Raw genomic sequence first — 20,986 nt, 5'->3', positions numbered from 1 at the left:
CTCCTCCTCCTCCTCCACCACCACACTATTCCCTCCTCCTCCTCCTCCTCCACCACCACACCACTCCCTCCTCCTCCTCCACCACCACCACCACCGCACTACTCCCTCCTCCTCCTCCACCACCACCACCACACTACTCCCTCCTCCTCCTCCACCACCACCACCACGCCCCTCCTCCTCCCTCCTCCTCCTCCTCCTCTACCACAACACTAATCCCTCCTCCTCCTCCAAAACCACCACCGCACTGCTCCCTTCTCCCTCCTCACTTCTCCACCACACTACTCCCTCCTCCTCCACCACCCCCACGACAATACTCCCTCCTCCTCCACCCCCCCACACCCTCCTCCTCCTCCACCACCACACTCCCTCCTCCTCCACCACCACCCCCCACTCCCTCCTCCACCACCACCACCACCACTACCACACTACTCCCTCCTCATCCTCCTCCTCCACCACCACACTACTCCCTCCTCCTCCTCCTCCACCACCACACTACTCCCTCCTCCTCCTCCACCACCACACTACTCCGTCCTCCTCCTCCTCCTCCACCACCACACTACTCCGTCCTCTTCCTCCACTACCACCACCACCGCACTACTCCCTACTCCCTCCTCCACCACCACCACCACCACCACACTACTCCCTGTTCCTTCTCCTCCACCACCATCACCACCAACTCACTCCTCCTCCTCCTCCTCCACCCCCACACTACTCCCTCCTCCACCACACCACTCGCTCCTCCTCCACCACCACCCCCCACTCCCTCCTCCTCCACCACCCCCCACCACACTCCCTCCTCCTCCACCACCACCACCTCCCCCACTCCCTCCTCCACCACCTCACCCCCTACTCCCTCCTCCTCCACCACCACCACCACCCTCTACTCACTCCTCCTCCACCACCACCACACTACTCCCTCCTCCCTCCTCCCACCCACTCCCTCCTCCTCCACCACCACCACCCCCCCCTACTCACTCCTCCTCCTCCACCACCACCACACTACTCCCTCCTCCCTCCTCCCTCCTCCACCACACTACTCCCTCCTGCTCCACCACCAACCCCACCCTACTCCCTCCTCCACCACACTACTCCCTCCTCCTCCACCACTCCCACCACACTACTCCCTCCTCCTCCCCCCCACCACACTCCCTCATCCTCCACCACCCCCCCTACTCCCTCCTCCTCCACCACCACCACCACTACCACCCTCCTACTCCCTCCTCCTCCTCCACCACGACCACCACCACCACACTACTCCCTCCTCCTCCTCCACCACCACATTACTCCATCCTCCTCCTCCTCCTCCACCACCACACTACTCCTCCTCACCACCACCATCACCACCACCACACTACTCCCTCCTCCTCCTCCTCCACCACCACACTACTCCCTCCTCCTCCTCCTCTACCACCACACCACTCCCTCCTCCTTCTCCTCCTCCACCACCACCACCACCGCACTACTCCCTCCTCCTTCTCCTCCACCACCATCACCACCAATTCACTCCTCCTCCTCCTCCTCCTCTACCACCACACTAATCCCTCCTCCTCCTCCAAAACGACCACCACACTACTCCCTCCTCACTCCTCCACCACACTACTCCCTCCTCCTCCTCCACCCCCACGACAATACTCCCTCCTCCTCCACCCTCCCCCACCCCCCCCACTCCCTCCTCCTCCACCACCACCCCCACTCCCTCCTCCACCACCACCACCACCACGCCCCACACTACTCCCTCCTCCTCCTCCTCCACCACCACCACACTACTCCCTCCTCCTCCTCCACCACCACATTACTCCATCCTCCTCCTCCTCCTCCACCACCACACTACTCCGTCCTCTTCCTCCACCACCACCACCACCGCACTACTCCCTGCTCCCTCCTCCTCCACCACCACCACACTACTCCCTCCTCTTTCTCCTCCACCATCATCACCACCAACTTACTCCTCCTCCTCCTCCTCCACCACCACACTAATCCCTCCTCCTCCACCACCACCCCCACACTACTCCCTCCTCAACCACCACCACCACCAACTCCCTCCTCCACCACCACACTAATCCCTCCTCCTCCACCACCACCCCCACACTACTCCCTCCTCCACCACCACCACCACCCTACTCCCTCCTCCACCACACCACTCGCTCCTCCTCCACCACCACCCCCCAATCCCTCCTCCTCCACCACCCCCCACCACACTCCCTCCTCCTCCACCTCACCCCCTACTCCCTCCTCCTCCACCACCACCACCACCCCCTACTCACTCCTTCTCCTCCACCACCACCACACTACTCCCTCCTCCCTCCTCCCTCCTCCAGCACACTACTCCGTCCTGCTCCACCACCAACACCACCCTACTCCCTCCTCCACCACACTACTCCCTCCTCCTCCTCCTCCACCACCACCACACTGTTATCAATTTGTTAAAAAGTTAAGATTGATTGACTTTATTTGTTTGATTATTTGATTTTATAGAGTTATTTTATAGAATAGAAATATAGGAGGATAAAAATATATTTTGAAGAAACTTATGATTATTTAGTAAAAGCTGTCAGGAGACCCTCTGTACATCTTGTACTAAGGCCAGAAGAATGGGCTGGAATCATTGTTGAAACTTAAGTAATATTTTAGGGTTTGAAAGGTTTCTTTGTATCTGACCAGTCTTCTGCATGTAGAAAGTGTATTGAGATGTCAGAATAAGAGATTAATGGAAATTGGGAAGAGTCGACTGGAACAGCTTGTAGTTGCCTGCCAAGAAACCGTGAACTTTAGTAAAAGGTAATTCCGGCAGGGGGAGATCGCGACCACCGACTCATATACCACCTACCCAAGTCGTACCCCAGACCCATTTCTGTACCTTTCTAAGCTCTATTGCGCAGAATCGGATATGGGAGGAGGGTATGTTAATGATTTATGGGAAATATTATGATTATGTATGAATAGTTAATGAATATGTATGAATAAGTTCTATATATGGTGTCTGATTTTGAAGCTTGGTGTGCGTTGATCGTGAGAGGACTCACTCACGCACCCGGCCATCAATAAAGAATTGTCTGCTTATCTACATCACATTGGTGTCGATAAGTTCTTCATTCCGAGATTTCGGTAACAGTTTTGGCGACCCAAATGGGACCTCGCTGAAGGAGGCCGGAGGAGTCGGGGACCTGATCGGTTCCAGCCGGCACCGAGGATTTCTCGGGGATACCCATCGATCCCCGATCTGTAAGGCTCTTCGCGATGTTCCCTGGATATTTGGTAAGACACTTCTTTTTTTAATTGTAGTAAGTGGGTGGGAGTCCCACTAAAGTAAGTAAATGCACTCGAGAAAGTGGGGGGTAGTCCCACTATAATAGGTGTATGGTAAGGAGTGGGTTGGAGACCCACCAGTGAGTTTGAGTCTCACTGAGTAAGTCTGCCTGTCAGACGCGGTGAAAGCTGCGCAGGGTTGGACTAAAAGGATCCTTGTGGAAGTGGAAGCCTAGGCGTCTGCCCGTAAGACATAAGCGAAAGCTATTGCAGGGTTGGACAAAAGTGGAAACAAGAGAAACTATATGCTATAGTGTTGTCTAAGGTAGTGCCTCTAACAAGAAGTTAGAAGAAGTTTTTGTTTTTGTTGTTTTGTGTTTGTGCATTAAGAAGAAAATTAAGAGGTATAATATTGTGTTATATGTTTGTTTAAAGTAACTGTGGGAAAGTGTGAGTGTGGCTGTAAGGGTGAGACGTGCAATTGAGCACGAAAGCGAGTGTGGAGTGTGGATCTGCGGATCGGAGTGACAGAGTTGAATAATTGTGTATTGTATGGTGAGAGATTATATTATGGCATCTAAGTTAACTCGGTTGTTTAAAAGTAAAAGCATGGGTAATCTTGTTGTAAATGATAAAATCCCGAAAAATTCTCCATTAGGTTGTTTGTTGGCACACTGGGGAGATTTGTATGAGGATTTGCCGAAAAGCCAGATGATTGAGTATTGTAATAATTGGTGGCCTCTGTATACATTGGAAAATCAGGAAAAGTGGCCCATAAATGGAACACTGAATTATAATACTATTTTGCAGTTAATGTTGTATTGTAAGAGGGAAGGAAAATGGAGTGAAATGCCATATGTGGATTTGTTCTTTTACCTGAGACAGAGAAAAGACTGGCACGAAGAATGCAAGTTAATTGATAGAGATAATCTTGTGATGGCTGTAACTGCAGATAACAAGAAAGTAAAAAGGTGTTGTTCAACTTGTGAAATTGGAAAAAGTTGCTTAAAGAAGAAAACTGTTATTGAGAGTGATAATGGACCAGAATTAGATATATCCCCTCTTAGGAGAGAAAGGAATCAGAGTTGAGAATCTAGGGTGCGAGAACAGGCAATTGAACCGGATAGTAGTGGAACAGGAGATGTGGAAGAGAGATTATCAGAGATTGTAATTCATACTCCTGTTTCACGGAGAACTCGGCAACAGACACAGACTATAGCTCCCCTGCGACAGGGAGTTGGTAATGATGGACCGGTTTATGTGAAAGTACCTTTTACAGCTATGGATTTGATGACTTGGAAGCAGGCAGCAGGAAATTATAGAGAAGATCCTGAAAAGGTGGGCAAGGTGGTAGATACTATAATTAGAACACAGAATCCAGACTGGAACGATTTACAGGTGATCTTGGATAATGTGTTAGACGATACAGAGAAGCAAATGGTATTAAAAGCCGGTAAAGCACAGGCAGAGTTGGATGTGATGAGTGGAATTACAGGTGGAACAATAGAACAGAATTTTCCATCTGCGGATCCGCAGTGGGATACAAATAATGTAACACATAGAGAAAGATTGAGACGGTATCAAAAATGGGTTTTATATGGGATTAGACATGCCATGCCTAAATCTCTGAATTGGTCTAAATTATATGAAGTAAGACAAGATAAAAATGAATCTCCCTCAGCATTTTTGGAAAGATTAAAGGAAGCTGCCAGAAAATATACTGATCTGAGAGTGGAAACAGAGGCAGCACAAATGCAACTGGCTTTGATTTTTATGGGGCAATCGGCACCAGATATAAGAAAAAAACTTCAGAAACTGGAGGGAGAGAATTCAAGGAGTTTGAATACAATGTTGGAAGTTGCATGGAGAGTATATAACAACAGGGAAAGAGAAGAAAGAAAATCGAGGAGAACAGATTTATTGGCAGTAATGACAGGAACAGTGGACAGAGGAAGGGGCAGAGGAAGAGGACGAGGATTTAATGGAAGGGGAGGTTGTATGCACTGTGGCAATCGAAATTTTAATACCCCCTTGAGAGTAAATCAGTGTGCTTTGTGTAGAGAGGAAGGACATTGGAAAAAGGATTGCCCTAGAAACAAGAGTGTTTCTCATGACCTTGCCAAGGAAATTATTTTAGACGATTGAAGGGGACCGGAGGGGAACCCAGCTGAACCTCTGGTTAAAATTAAGCTGGGAGATAAAGAAGTTAAATTTTTGGTAGATACAGGAGCGACATTTTCGGTATTAAATACATGTAAAGGAAAAATTGGAACAAAAACAGCCAATATAATAGGGGCAACAGGGAAAGAAGAAAACAGGCCATTTCTACAACCCCTAGATTTGAAATTTGGAAATAAGATAATTACACATGAATTTTTGTATGTACCAGAATGTCCGATACCCTTGTTAGGAAGAGACTTGTTGTCTAAATTAAATGCACAAATTGTTTTTGATGAAGGAGAATTTTTTTTGAAAATACCCGAGTCAAAAACGGGAGAGATCTTGATGATACAAGAAAGAGTTAAACAAGAAATTCCACCGGAGGTGGATTTGGCAGTGATCCCTGTTGTATGGGAAACAAATATTCCTGGTAAATCGAAACTAGCAGAACCTGTTAAAATAGATTTAAAAGAAGGTGCAGGAACAGTGAGAATTAAACAGTATCCAATCAAACCAGAAGTGAGACAGGAATTAAAGAAGTTGATTGATAAATTTTTGGAGTATAAAATTTTGGAAGAATGTGAATCTGAGTATAAGACTCCTATTTTACCAGTCAGAAAACCATTGGGTGAATATAGGCTGGTACAAGATTTGAGAGCAGTAAATCAAATAGTTAAGGACATTTATCCTGTAGTAGCAAACCCTTATACACTGTTAACAGCATTAAGGGACACTTATCAATGGTTTACAGTGCTTGATCTAAAAGATGCTTTCTTTTGTATACCTTTGGAAAAGGAAAGCAGAAAACTGTTTGCTTTTGAATGGGAAAATCCTCAAACCGGGCGAAGGATGCAGTTGACATGGACTAGATTACCCCAAGGATTTAAAAACAGTCCAACTATTTTTGGAAATCAATTAGCTAAAGAACTTGAAATCTGGAAACAGGATAAATCAAGACCTGGACATTTACTCCTACAATATGTGGATGACATACTGATAGCTACAGAAGAAAGACTTACCTGTATACAGGTGACCTTTTGAATTTCCTGGGACTAAATGGGTATAAGGTATCCAGGAAGAAAGCCCAGATAGCCTGCCAGACTGTGATATATCTGGGCTTTGAGATTTCAAAAGGACAACGGCAATTAGGAAAAGATCGCAAAGAAGCTATTTGTGGTATACCTGAGCCGAGAAATATTCATGAACTCAGAGCGTTTTTGGGAATGACTGGGTGGTGTCGCCTTTGGATCATGAACTATGGGCTAATAGCTAAACCGCTGTATGAGGCCCAAAAGAATTCTCCCTTTGTATGGGGCCCACAACAACAAAAGGCTTTTGTAGAGTTGAAACGTGCCTTAATGTCTGCACCTGCTTTGGGACTGCCAGATTTAACCAAAGATTTCCAGCTGTTTGTTCATGAAAGGCAACACCTGGCACTGGGAGTGCTAACCCAGAGGATAGGAAGCTGGAAACGACCAGTCGGATATTTCTCTAAACAACTGGACACAGTGAGTAAAGGGTGGCCAAACTGCCTTCGAGCAGTGGCCGCAACAGTGATGCTCATACAAGAAGCTCGGAAATTGACTTTGGGAAGAACAATAACAGTCTATGTTCCACACATGGTGATAACTGTCCTAGAACAGAAGGGGGGACACTGGCTGTCTCCCAGCCGAATGATGAAGTACCAGGCGGTACTGACTGAACAGGATGATGTGATTCTAAAGACAACTAACCTGGTAAATCCTGCAGTGTTTTTAAGTTCCATACAGGAAGAAGGACAACTGGAACATGATTGCTTGGCTACCATCGAGTATGTTTATTCCAGTCGTGAAGATCTGAAGGATGTGCCATTGGAGCGACCAGATTGGGAACTGTATACTGATGGAAGCAGCTTTATGGAACAAGGAGTCCGATACGCCGGATATGCGGTAACAACAGAGACTACAGTTATAGAAGCAGGAGCATTAGGGAGTACCACATCAGCCCAAAAGGCGGAACTCATCGCTTTAATTCGAGCCTTAGAGCTAAGCAAAGACAAGAGAGTAAATATCTGGACTGATTCAAAATATGCCTTTGGGGTAGTGCATGTCCATGGAGCTTTGTGGAAAGAGAGGGGGTTATTGTCCTCTCAAGGATCAAACATTAAACATCAAACAGAAATTTTACGATTATTGCAAGCAGTTCAAAAGCCAGATCAAGTAGCAATCATGCACTGTAAGGCACATCAGATTGGGAATACAAAAATAATAGTTGGAAATAATTTAGCTGATAAAACAGCAAAAAAGGTAGCAAAGAAACAAGCATCGCAAATGGCAATAATTCCTTCTAAAACAGTAACCCTTCCTAGGGAAAAACCGAGATATTCAGAAGAAGATGACAAATTAGGTCAGTTATTAAATGCTAAGAAAAACTTAGCGGGATGGTGGGTAACTCCTAATGGACAGGTAGTAATTCCACCTCTTTTAATGAGAGAGATAATTCAAACAAGGCACCAAGAATGTCACTGGGGAGCAGAAGCCTTAGTAACATCCTTATGAAAACAAGTGGTATCAGTTAAAATGTTGGGAATAGCTAAAATAGTAACTGCAAAGTGTGAAGTATGTTTGAAAAATAATCCAGTGATTAAGAAAAAGGTTCAAATGGGTAGATTGAAATCTGGTGTAGAACCTGGAGATTATTGGCAAGTAGATTTTTCAGAATTACCCAGACAAAATGGGTACCGGTACATTCTGGTAGGGGTTGATACTTTTACAGGATGGCCAGAAGCCCTTCCCTGTCGCACCACACAAGCAAAAGAAGTGGTGAAGTGGTTATTACAAGAAATAATTCCGAGATTTGGAGTTCCTATTGGAATTTCTTCTGACAGAGGTCCACACTTTGTCGCCGAAGTAGTCCAAAGTGTTAGCAAAGTATTGGGTATTAATTGGGATTTACATGCCTCTTGGAGACCACAATCTAGTGGGAAAGTGGAAAGAATGAATCAAACTTTGAAACGACAAATAAGTAAAATTTGTCAAGAAACCAGTCTAAAGTGGCCTCAGGCGCTTCCATTGGCGTTATTACGTATCAGGGTACAGCCAAAGAGTGGAACCTCAGTCAGTCCTTATGAATTATTATATGGAAAACCATATGAATCTCCAGAACCAAATCCAAACGTACATGTAAAAGGAAAGCAGGATGTATATAACTATTTGCTTTCTCTAGGAAAAACTTTGGCTGCAATTTGGAGTGCAGTAATTTGGAATAGACCTTTATCCCTGGAAAATTCAGTGCATGATTTCCAACCAGGAGATTATGTCTATGTGAAGACCTGGACCTCTGAACCTTTGCAGGAGCGTTGGAAAGGACCTTTCCAAGTATTGCTAACCACTTTTACAGCTATCAAAATAGCAGAGTCGGAGGCTTGGATCCATTATACTCAAGTGAAGAAAGCACCTACTCCATGGAAGATTATCAACCGTGACCCAAAGACTTTAAAATTGACTTTGAAACATGTCTAATTTTTTATATCAGGTTATGATTGGCTTTTGGATTTTCTTTTGGTTGGTAGTGTTGGTGGGATCATGCGCTGACTTGGTGGACAGGAACAAAAGACAAACAGAAACAGAACAAGTAATTGAAATTCCCAAACAAACGACTGAGGAAAATTTGATGGTAGGATTGATTAAAGAATTTGCCAATTTACAAAATGTTACACAAATCACTGCTTGTTTACCAATACCGAGGGCAGTAGGTGAATCTATTCCATGGGGAATCTTAACCATGAATTTGACCAAATTAGAATTTGGAAATGAGACTGTGGATTGTAAACAAGAGCCTAGGGAAACTTGGGAATTGCAAAAGGTTAAAGTTGGAGAAGAATCACCAGTATATTCAACCATGTGGGAATGTAAAGGACAATTTGTAGCTAAACCGGGATTAGAGGGAGATTTACGGAACAAGGGATGGTGTTATTATCCTAAAATGGCTACAACAAACACCAGTGTATGGGTAACCGAGACAAAATGTGAGAAAAAGAATCAAACCCTAAAGGAAAAGGAAATAGTTTGGGATTCGGTTTGGTCTATGACCATATATTCCCATTTTCGGTATATGGCAAAAACTCCTTGGTGTTTTACATGGGAGGGAAAAGTGTTTTCAGTATTACCCTGGGTCAATGACAGAACAACTTAATTAGGAGAAAAAGAGAATAAAATAGTGCCATGGTGGAAATGTGAAAAAGCGTATGATTGTAGTAATGCAGACTCAGTAATCCAAAGAATTCTTCCTTTGGCTGCTGCTTTGAAATATGGTTGTTTTTGTCGAGGTCTTAAGAATACTCTCAATTTAACCAGCACTTTTACAGTCAGAAGAGGAACTTTGTTTAGTTGCAGAAAAGCTACTATTCGAAGTCCTGGACATTTAATTTGGGCATTGAGTGATGGAACCTGGACAACTCATCTACCATTAGATGGTAAAGTGAAACAAATTACTTTAGGCATGCCAACATTGTGTCCGATTTGGAAGAAATCACCATTTAGAGGATCCCTAGAAAATTTAGAACTGAAACGAATAAAGAGATCTGAGACAAATGATGATAATTGGAATGAACCTTCTACAGGAGTGAAAATTGGTTGGGCACTTGAATCACTTTTAAATCCTATAGCATCATACAGGAACAGAGCATGGCTTTATAAGTTAACTGGTCAAGTGGAAAAATTAGCAAACGTTACTAAAAAGGGGTTTAAGGAATTGAACATACAATTACAGGTGACCTCCAGAATGACTTTACAAAATAGAATGGCACTAGATATGCTCCTACTTAAAGAACATGGAGTATGTGGATATCTCAAGGATAAACTGGACCACTGTTGTATCCACATTCCAAATGTCACTCAGGATGTGGAACATGATCTAGACCTATTGGGAAAAACTGAAAGAGAAACTGAATCAATTCAAAAGGATATGCCAGAAGATTGGCTTGGAAAAAATTTTTAATAAATTAGGATGGAACTTGAGCTCTTGGATACAATCTATAATCAAAACTTTGGTTTTGTTATTGATTGTCTTTTTGATGATCATGTTAGTATATGCATGTTTGAAGAAGCAGTTTACCAATAGGATTGCAGTCAATCGTATGATTATGAGAGAAGTACCTACTAGTCCACCAAGATATAGCCCACCACCAAAATATGTTGAAACAAATGACATGTAAATAATGTGAAAGTATTGAAATAATGATTTTCAACACTTTCAAAGGGGGGAAATGTTATCGATTTGTTAAAAAGTTAAGATTGATTGACTTTATTTGTTTGATTATTTGATTTTATAGAGTTATTTTATAGAATAGAAATATAGGAGGATAAGAAATATATTTTAATGAAACTTATGATTATTTAGTAAAAGCTGTCAGGAGACCCTCTGTACATCTTGTACTAAGGCCAGAAGAATGGGCTGGAATCATTGTTGAAACTTAAGTAATAATTTAGGGTTTGAAAGGTTTCTTTGTATCTGACCAGTCTTCTGCATGTAGAAAGTGTATTGAGATGTCAGAATATGAGATTAATGGAAATTGGGAAGAGTCGACTGGAACAGCTTGTAGTTGCCTGCCAAGAAACTGTGAACTTTAGTAAAAGGTAATTCCGGCAGGGGGAGATGGCGACCACTGACTCATATACCACCTACCCAAATCGTACCCCAGACCCATTTCTGGATCTTTCTAAGCTCTATTGCGCAGAATCGGATATGGGAGGAGGGTATGTTAATGATTTATGGGAAATATTATGATTATGTATGAATACTTAATGAATATGTATGAATAAGTTTTATATATGATATCTGATTTTGAAGCTTGGTGTGCATTGATCGTGAGAGGAGTCGCTCACAGCACCCGGCCATCAATAAAGAAGTGTCTGCTTATCTACATCACATTGGTGTCGATAAGTTCTTCATTCTGAGATTTCGGTAACAACACTACTCCCTCCTCCTCCTCCTCCTCCACCACCAAACTATTCCGTCCTCCTCCTCCTCCACCACCACACTACTCCCTCCTCCTCCACCACCACCCCCCCCACACTACTCCCTCCTCCTCCTCCTCCTCCACCACCAAACTACTCCGTCCGTCTCCTCCTCCTCCTCCACCACCACCACCCCCACACTACTCCCTCCTCCTCCTCCACCACCACCACCACCACACTACTCTCACCTCCTACTCCTCTACCACCACCACCACCCTCCTACTCCCTCCTCCTCCTCCACCACCACCACCACCACACTACTCCCTCCTCATCCTCCTCCTCCTCCACCACCACCACCACCACACTACTCTCGCCTCCTACTCCTCTACCACCACCACCACCCTCCTACTCCCTCCGCCTCCTCCACCACCACCACCACCACACTACTCCCTCCTCCTCCTCCTCCTCCACCACCACCACCACCACCACCACACTACTCCCTCCTCCTCCTCCTCCTCCACCACCACCACCACCACCACCACACTACTCCCTCCTCCTCCTCCTCCTCCACCACCAAACTACTCCCTCCTCCTCCAGCACCACCCCCACACTACTGCTTCCTCCACCACCACCACCACCACCCTCCTACTCCCTCCTCCTCCTCCTCCTCCACCACCACACTAATCCCTCCTCCACTACCACCACCACCACCACCCTACTCCCTCCTCCACCACACCACTCCGTCCTCCCCCACCACCACCCCCTACTCCCTCCTCCTCCACCACCCCCCACCACACTCCCTCCTCCTCCACTACCAACACCACCCCCCACTCCCTCCTCCACCACCACCACCACCACCCCCTACTCCCTCCTCCTCCTCCTCCACCACCACCAAAACCACCCTCCTACTCCCTCCTCCTGCTCCACCACCACCACCCTACTCCCTCCTCCACCACCCTACTCCCTCCTCCTCCACCCCCCCACCACACTCCCTCATCCTCCACCACCCCCCCTACTCCCTCCTCCTCCTCCACCACCACCACCACCACCACCACCACCACACTACTCCCTCCACCTCCTCCTTCTCCACCACCACACTACTCCCTCCTCCTCCACCACCACCACACTACTCCGTCCTCCTCCTTCTCCTCCACCACCACACTACTCTGTCCTCCTGCTCCTCCTCCACCACCACACTACTCCCTCCTCCTCCACCACCACCACCCCCAACTCCCCCCTCCTCCTCCACCACCACCACCACCACCCCCTACTCCCTCCTCCTCCTCCACCACCACCACACTACTCCCTCCTCCTCCTCCACCACCACCACCACCACCACTCTACTCCCTCCTCCTCCTCCTCCACCACCACACTACTCCCTCCTCCTCCTCCTCCTCCTCCACCACACTACTCCCTCCTCCTCCTCCTCCTCCTCCACCACCACACTACTCACTACTCCCTCCTCCACCACACTACTCCCTCCTCCTCCTCCACCACCACCACCACCACTCTACTCCCTCCTCCTCCTCCTCCACCACCACACTACTCCCTCCTCCTCCTCCTCCTCCTCCACCACACTACTCCCTCCTCCTCCTCCTCCTCCTCCTCCTCCACCACCACACTACCCACTACTCCCTCCTCCACCACACTACTCCCTCCTCCTCCGCCACCCCCCACCACCCTCCCTCATCCTCCACCCCCCCCCCACTCCCTCCTCCTCCACCACCACCCCCCCACTCCCTCCTCCACCACCACCACACTACTCCCTCCTCCACCTCCTCCTCCACCACCACCATACTACTCCCTCCTCCTCCTCCTCCTCCACCACCACACTACTGCCTCCTCCTCCTCCTCCACCACCACACTACTCCCTCCTCCTCCTCCTCCTCCACCACCACACTACTCCCTCCTCCTCCTCCTCCACCACCACCACCACCACACTACTCCCTCCTCCACCACCACCACCACCACCACCACACTACTCCCTCCACCTCCTCCACCACCACCACCAAAACATTACTCCCTCCTTCTCCTCCACCACCCCCACCCCCACCCCCACCTGCTCCTCCACCACCACCACCACCACACTACTCCCTCCTTCTCCTCCACCACCAGCACCCCCAACTCCCCCCTCCTCCTCCACCACCACCACCACCACACTACTCCCTCCTCCTCCTCCACCACCACCACCACCACTCTACTCCCTCGTCCTCCTCCTCCTCCACCACCACACTACTCCCTCCTCCTCCTCCTCCACCACCACCACCACCACACTACTCCCTCCTCCACCACCACCACCACCACCACCACACTACTCCCTCCTCCTCCTCCACCACCACCACCAGAACACTACTCCCTCCTCCTCCTCCACCACCACCACCACCACACTACTCCCTCCTTCTCCTCCACCACCACCACCCCCAACTCCCCCCTCCTCCTCCACCACCACCACCACCACACTACTCCCTCCTCATCCTCCTCCTCCACCACCACCACACTACTCCCTCCTCCTCCTCCTCCACCACCACCACCACCACCACCCTCCTACTCCCTCCTCCTCCTCCACCACCACACTACTCCCTCCTCCTCCAGCACCACCCCCACACTACTACTTCCTCCACCACCACCACCACCACCCTCCTACTCCCTCCTCCTCCTCCTCCTCCACCACCACACTAATCCCTCCTCCACTACCACCACCACCACCACCCTACTCCCTCCTCCACCACACCACTCCCTCCTCCTCCACCACCACCCCCTACTCCCTCCTCCTCCACCACCCCCCACCACACTCCCTCCTCCTCCACTACCACCACCACCCCCCACTCCCTCCTCCACCACCACCACCACCACCCCCTACTCCCTCCTCCTCCTCCACCACCACCAAAACCACCCTCCTACTCCCTCCTCCTGCTCCACCACCACCACCCTACTCCCTCCTCCACCACACTACTCCCTCCTCCTCCACCCCCCCACCACACTCCCTCATCCTCCACCACCCCCCCTACTCCCTCCTCCTCCACCACCACCACCACCACCACACTACTCCCTCCACCTCCTCCTTCTCCACCACCACACTACCTCCTCCTCTTCCACCACCACCACACTACTCCGTCCTCCTCCTTCTCCTCCACCACCACACTACTCTGTCCTCCTGCTCCTCCTCCACCACCACACTACTCCCTCCTCCTCCACCACCACCACCCCCAACTCCCCCCTCCTCCTACACCACCACCACACTACTCCCTCCTCCTCCTCCATCACCACCACCACCACTCTACTCCCTCCTCCTCCTCCTCCTCCACCACCACACTACTCCCTCCTCCTCCTCCTCCTCCTCCACCACACTACTCCCTCCTCCTCCTCCTCCTCCTCCACCACCACACTACTCACTACTCCCTCCTCCACCACACTACTCCCACCTGCTCCACCACCACCCCCACCCTACTCCCTCCTCCACCACACTACTCCCTCCTCCTCCGCCACCCCCCACCACCCTCCCTCATCCTCCACCCCCCCCTACTCCCCCCTCCTCCACCACCACCACCACCACACTACTCCCTCCTCCTCCTCCTCCTCCACCACCACCACACTACTCCCTCCTCCTCCTCCTCCTCCTCCACCACCACACTACTCCGTCCTCCTCCTCCTCCACCACCACCACCACACTACTCCCTCCTCCTCCCCCTCCTCCACCACCACCACCACCACACTACTCCCTCCTCCTCCTCCTCCACCACCACCACACTACTCCCTCCTCCTCCTCCTCCTCCACCACCACACTACTCCCTCCTCCTCCTCCTCCACCACCACCACCACCACACTACTCCCTCCTCCACCACCACCACCACCACCACCACACTACTCCCTCCTCCTTCTCCACCACCACCACCAGAACACTACTCCCTCCTCCTCCTCCACCACCACCACCACCACACTACTCCCTCCTTCTCCTCCACCACCACCCCCCCCAACTCCCCCCTCCTCCTCCACCACCACCACCACACTACTCCCTCCTCCTCCTCCACCACCCCCACCCCCAACTCCCCCGTCCTCCTCCTCCACCACCAACACCACCACCACCACCACCACTCCCTCCTCCACCACCACCACCCCCTACATCTTCCTCCTCCTCCACCACCACCACCACCCCCTACTCCCTCCTCCTCCTCCACCACCACCACCCCCACACTACTTCGTCCTCCACCACCACACTACTCCCTCCTCCTCCTCCTCCACCACCAGCACCACACTACTCCCTCCTCCACCACCACCACCACCACACTACTCCCTCCTCCTCCTCCACCACCACCACCACCACACTACTCCCTCCTCCTCCTCAACCACCACCGCCCCCAACTCCCTCCTCCTCCTCCACCACCACCACCCCCCCACACTCCCTCCTCCACCACCCCACCCCCCACTGCCTCCTCCTCCACCACCACCACCACCACCACACTACTCCCTCCTCCTCCTCACAACAATTCAGCTTGAAGTAACATTCTTCTGCTCAGACTACTAACACTTTCTGCACAGGTAATTAACCTGATATTTACAGATAAAGACCAGCACTATATAGCAAGCTAATACAAGGTCTAAAAAAACCTTAGATTAGGAAGACTGAGATTAGCCATCTTGCTTTAACTAACCCTATTCTCTAGGCAAATCCAAGATTTCCTCTTAATACCTTCTACAATACTATGTTTTAAAAAATGTATGGGATAGAAGGTAATACACACATATACCACCACCACCTCTCATTTTGGAATGTAGGCAACCGGATCTGTAAAAATCCTGTCTTCCTACCTCTTAATCAGCAAGCACATTGTCCAAAAGGAAGCCAAAAGTGAATTTGAAATCTTTTCTAGAGAAAGTAATCCAATCTAATTTTGAATTTAAAAAGGAAGAAGAAATGCCTCTGAATAGTAAATACATGTGTCCAGTATACATAAGTTGTAAGGTGGCTTGTAACATTCAAACACAACTTATTATGCCTTCCAATAGCTCAAAAACAGTTGTAACTGAGTTAAATCCTATGGCTATCATTAAACAAAAGGTGGATTTGGAACAAATTATCCCATCTCTCCTGACTAATTCATTAACCTAGTGCCCAGATTCTTACCTGCATTCAAGTTTAAATGCATTTTGTTCCAAATAAATAGGAAGTGCCTATGTAAAGTTCAGTCTATTTAAAATTGCAAAACAGATGAAATTACATTTGTTCACCCCTATTAAGCAGGGAATCAAATATTAATACCTCATCCATTGGTCTATTCAAGTGATATGAGAGACAAATTTCTTATCCTTTGGACTGTTTTCAAGCTGCACTGAGTACTCAAGGAAACCAATATCTGGCTATAATTACATAGAAATCAACTCTACTTAATTAAGATAGCATGATCACAGCATTTAAACCTTGCTGCTTTTACAACTAGCAGAAAAAGGTTAGAGGTGAAAGCAGCTGTAGCTTTGAGTTACAAGAAGAGAGTATAAGTTTACCTTTGCAAAGCTTCACCTGGACTAAAGTCTTCTTGCATCAAATTCTTATTCTTAATTTAAAAAAAAAATCACATCTCCAAATTCAGTCTTCTGGATTAGAGACTGATTTATAAACTCACTAGAGTGCACTGGAGTTAATATGGGAAACACATACCTATGTATTAACCGATGATGTTTTTAGCTTGTCTTGCTTCAGTAACAATGCTTATATAACTAGTCAGTGTATACAAGTGTCCTGGTTTCAGCTGGGATAGAGTTAATTTTCTTCTTAGTAGCTAGTACAGTGCTGGCTTGCATTTGGTGTGAGAATAATGTTGATAACACACTGATGGTTTTAGTTGTTGCTAGGTAATGTTTATACTAAGTCAATGACTTCTGAGTTTCTCAGGCCCTGCCAACAAGAAGCCTGGAAGGGGACAAGAAATTAGGAGGGGATATAGCCAGGATAGCTGACCTGAACTATTCAAAGGGATATTCCATGACATAGAATGTCATGCTCAGTATATAAACTGGGGGGAGTTGGCCAGGGTCTACCGATCACTGCTGGGGGACTGGCTAGGCATTGGTTAGAGGGTAGTGAGCAAATGTATTGTGCATCATTTGTTTTTAATCCCTTCCCTTTGAATTTTATTCCTCTCCCCTTCTCCTTCCTTTTCATTATAATTGTTGTTATTGTTATTATTAATATTGCTTTGGGTTTTTTTCTCCTATTTTATTTTATTTCAATTATTAAATTGTTCTTATCTCAACCCTTGAGTTTTACATTCCTTTCTGATTCTCCTCCCTGTCCCTCTGGGTGAGGGGGGCAGGGAGTGAGCAAGTGGCTGCGTGGTACTTAGTTTCTGGCTGGGTTTAAACCACAACAATAAGATACATCCCCAAGAACTTCTGAATATTTCATATGATTGCAGTCAAGTTCACAGGCAGAAATCACAGAGATATTTATGTTCTTAAATAAAAGCAAACAGCCAAGGAGGAGGGACCAGGACTTGAACATTTGCAATTTTACCCTCAGCTTTTGAATATGTTTTCCACAACTGAACACAGTAAACCTTCATCTGACATCAAACCTCTATCCAAAATATTGTTTTGTAGCAATTAGTGGAGAGTTACAGAAAAATCTTAGTATAACTTGTTTAAAACATCAGTCACAGTCAATCAAGACAAATCTGTAGGATACAAAGCTTCATTAGCCCTGCTACTCAGTTACTTGTTTAAACAATCTGCTACAGCAGAAAGTCTTAAACTGAGAAGTACTGCAAATAACTGTCTCAAATTCTTTATCTACTGCATAATGGCATTTGATCAGAAACATCTTACTCTTAACCCAGCCAGTAAGTGAGAACCAGCATCATAATATGATCCCCTAACCTCAAATCCATTACTGGAAGAGAGGAAGCTACTCTCCACTCTAATTTCACAATTTTTAAATGATAATACTCTTCTCTGATAGAGGATACCTTTTTAAAATTAATTTGTGTCCCAGTTACTGAAAAAGAAAGCAGAAAAGATGGAATGTGAGAAATCAGCCCTTTGCAGGTTAGATTACTCTTTAGGACCCTTGCAAACAAAGCTTAGAATCCAGTGACACAAGCAGTTCTGTGATGAGCTGAAGAGCTGGTTTTAACTCAAAAAAGAAGTACTTTTCATTAGGAACCATTCTTTAGACAGAAACATAAAATCCACATTGTGACTACTTAAAGAAATAGACCTTCTAAAGTTTCAGAGACTTGACTCAATTCTGAAGAGAAGGGAAAGTTTTCTTTTGAAAAAATAGAAAAAATGAGAGTACTAAAAAGATTGAATGAGACCTAGCTTTCTGTGAGAATGAGAAAAAGGCTATTTTTCTAAAATTTGTTCCAAATTGCAAGAAAGGGAACATATTCCCTATAATTTCTTGAATGAATCCTGAAATTGATAAGGGAAGAACTAGCAAATTAAATTTCTAGGAGAGTGCTTTTGCAAGCAGCTGTAAAGCACTGAATTATTCAGACACAACATATCAACACAGGAGAGGAGTAAGAGGCAGAACTCTGAAAAGAAGGAACATGAAAATCAAAACAAAAACCAATCATATCTAAATATCCAGCCAATATGCCAAAATAATTGTTTGAGCAGAGACTAGTATTTCTTCTATTTGGTTCTAAATAATGTTATGTTATACCACACTGAGGCTACGAACAATATCAGTGCCTGATAGCCCAAGCATTCAACCAAGGGATGGAGTAGAGGAAACTACAAAACTAATTGGAGTACTGTCCTGGTTTCAGCATTTCAGCTGGGACAGAGTTAATTTTCTTCTTAGTAGCTAGTACAGTGCTGTGGTTTGGCTCTAATGTGAGAACAATGTTGATAACTGCACTGGTGTTTGTAGTTGTTGCTGGGTAATGTTTATACTAAGTCAAGGACTTTTCCATTTCTTGGGCCTTGCCAGCCAGAGGGCTGGAGGGGCACAAGAAATTGGGAGGGGACACAGCCAGGACAGCTGACCTGAACCAGCCAAAGAGGTATTCCATACCATGGGACGTCATGCTTGGTATATAAACTTGGAGGATTAGCTGGGGGAGGATTGTTGCTCGGGGACTAGCTGGGCATTGGTCAGTGAGTGGTGAGCAGTTATACTGTGTATCAATTGTTTTCTTTCTCCCTTTCCCTTTGGATTTTATCATCCCCCCCCCCCCCCATTATAACTGTTATTGTCATTATTGTTATTATTGTTCTTTCATTTTTATTCTATTTTAATTATTAAATTGTTCTTATCTCAACCCTCGAGTTTTACATTCCTTTCCAATTCTCCTCCCCATCCCTTTGGGTGAGAGGGGAGTGAGCAGGCAGATGCATGGTACTTAATTACCAGCTAGAGTTAAACCACAACAAGTACACTCTCAATTTAAAGAAAATTCAAAACAAGAGTGGGTGGAAGGGGGTAGACATGTGTCAGTCAAGTATCCTCATTCATGCTATACTTTCTCTACTAAGGTAATGTCTTGTTAAAATTATTAACCAGATGGGTAAACAGTATATTACAGACCTCTTTGGTAAAGTTATGCCACTAACAAAACAGGTTTGAAGAAGAAGCTTTCAGAGATTCCAGCAAAGAAAACTTATTAGACTCACAGAAACAGAGAACAAGAAAGAGACCCCTCCTCAAAGGAGTGGCTTTATCATTAGCATATATGCTAGTCAGGAATATTTTGGGCTACATGAGGCATACCTCTTAAAACTGCATTTCTTTTCAGTCTGCCATCCAGAGACCTGAAAAGACAGAAAAATAATCTGAAAGTTAGCATCCAAAACTCCTTAAAATCCAGCCACCACATAGAAATCTTAACCTACTAAGCTCACCTAACACTACCTACATGTATTAATTCAACACAACTCAAAGGAAAAAGAAACATTCATTTTTTATAAAGAAAAAAAATGAAAGCCTGACAGAATTAGACGAAAAAGGAACTTCAGGAAACATCCATGTAACATCCTCTATGAAAGGACAAGCTTACCACAGAAAAGTAAAATCAGCCCAAAATTCAAGCAGTCCTGATACCATGTAGTGGCAAAAATAACAAAATAATCAATTATCTGCTGTACTGGGTCTGGCTGGGATGGAGTTAATTTTCTTCATAGCAGCCTGTATGGAGCTAACTACCAGCACAATGGGGATTGCCCAGGACCTCCAAAGCCACCTCTGACAATCACAATACACACAGTGTCATCCACAGACAGCTTGGAGCCCATCATGGGTTAGCAGAGCTTCTTCAGGAGGAAGAGAACTGTGGCAGCACAGTGCTGTTTTGGATTTGTGACCAAAACAGCGTTGATAACACACCAGTGCTTTAGCTATTGCTGAACAGTGCTTACACAGTGCCAAGGCTGCCTCCATTTCTCACTCTGCCCCACAGCACATAGGTTGGGATGTGCAAAAAGTTGGGAGAGGACAGAACCAGAACAGTTGACCTGAACTGACCAAAGGGATATTCCATATAACATCTTGCAGCAGCAATAAAATTGGAGGGGAGGGTTTTTTGGGGAAAGTAACCATTGCTCAGGGACTGCCTGAGCATCGTTCTACTTGTAGGAAGCAGTGAGTGATTGCCTTTGCATTATCTTTTTTTTGTTTTGTTTTCATTTTCTTTCATCTTTCTCTT

The 20,986-nt window shown here is 46.7% G+C and overlaps 1 protein-coding gene across 6 annotated transcripts in view; it reads right to left on the bottom strand.

Moving 5' to 3' along the window:
• Positions 1 to 20,986, bottom strand: part of LOC129734574 (polycomb group RING finger protein 3-like) — a 150,291-nt gene that overhangs the window by 56,311 nt on the left and 72,994 nt on the right. For all 6 annotated transcript variants that reach the window (XM_055698189.1, XM_055698188.1, XM_055698186.1 and 3 more), the window contains one exon: positions 20,056 to 20,096. The gene's annotated coding sequence lies outside the window, so the exon portion shown is untranslated. The remainder of the gene's footprint in view (positions 1 to 20,055; positions 20,097 to 20,986) is intronic.

Source organism: Falco cherrug, chromosome W (assembly GCF_023634085.1).
Source record: "Falco cherrug isolate bFalChe1 chromosome W, bFalChe1.pri, whole genome shotgun sequence".
NCBI lineage: Eukaryota > Metazoa > Chordata > Aves > Falconiformes > Falconidae > Falco > Falco cherrug.
Note: the sequence above shows the minus strand (reverse complement) of the source record. Positions and strands in the feature narration are given on the sequence as shown.